The sequence below is a fragment of the Pseudoliparis swirei genome, unplaced genomic scaffold (assembly GCF_029220125.1).
Source record: "Pseudoliparis swirei isolate HS2019 ecotype Mariana Trench unplaced genomic scaffold, NWPU_hadal_v1 hadal_41, whole genome shotgun sequence".
NCBI lineage: Eukaryota > Metazoa > Chordata > Actinopteri > Perciformes > Liparidae > Pseudoliparis > Pseudoliparis swirei.
This window is the reverse complement of record NW_026613277.1, coordinates 48,943-49,874: the sequence shown is the minus strand read 5'-3', so window position 1 is coordinate 49,874 and position 932 is coordinate 48,943.

Here is a 932-nt window from a genome sequence, read left to right as displayed (position 1 = left end):
CTTTATGTTGCTGAACATCTACGCTGCATCCCGCCAATCAGAACCCGGATCTACTCTCTCCGGGGCCGTCAATTACAGCTCATCCTCTCGCACTCTATTCCTGACACCAGGCCCGGGGTGGGTAATCGGGAGAATCGGGAGAGTTCCCGGTGGGCCGCTTCACTTCTGGGCCGGTCGAGAATTTTATTTGTTGACATTTGTCACGTTAGTCCATCTTCTCTTAAAGTGGCTACACATGTTCCTGCAGATTCTGACACCGCAGCCTCTGCATGGGTTACCGTATGGCGAGGAAGTTCACCCCTCCCAAATAATAGAGTTGGTTCGGTCCTCAGCCGTCTTTTCCAAAAGTTCTTCAGCTACTGATAGCTGGGCCGGCCCGACCGCATAACGAGCACGCTGGGCCAGGAGTGAAGAGGGCAGTGAGGCTGAAAAGCCAGGTTGAAAAAAGAAAGGCATTGGAGGAGGATGCTGCCAAATGTGCCAAGCTTACAGGATTTATTTTCAAGAGATAAACACAAGTGGCAACTGGTAAAGAGAGACAAAGGCCTAATGATTAGCAATATAACTATGCGGTTAACGCCAGCCTTGATTAATATCATTGTAGCGTTGTCAACCCTATTCCTGCAAAATATTAAATTGAATTAAAATATTAGCCTTTTATATCACCCAAAATATGGCGTATCCATAGACTTTGCAAATATTATGCAAAATATTGATATACTATTGATATTGAAGTATGCAGTAATATGACTTAAATTTTTTCTTTAGTAGCTGGAGCAGCAGATAAGAGTCTCCTGTTGAAAATGATGAGCCCGGACATTGGCAATGAGGAGGCCATGACTACAGGGACAGGTAGAGAGACAATAGAGGAAACTATATGATTTAAAGTTATATATTCTAAGAAAGAGCAGTATATGACAGTACTTGATGAA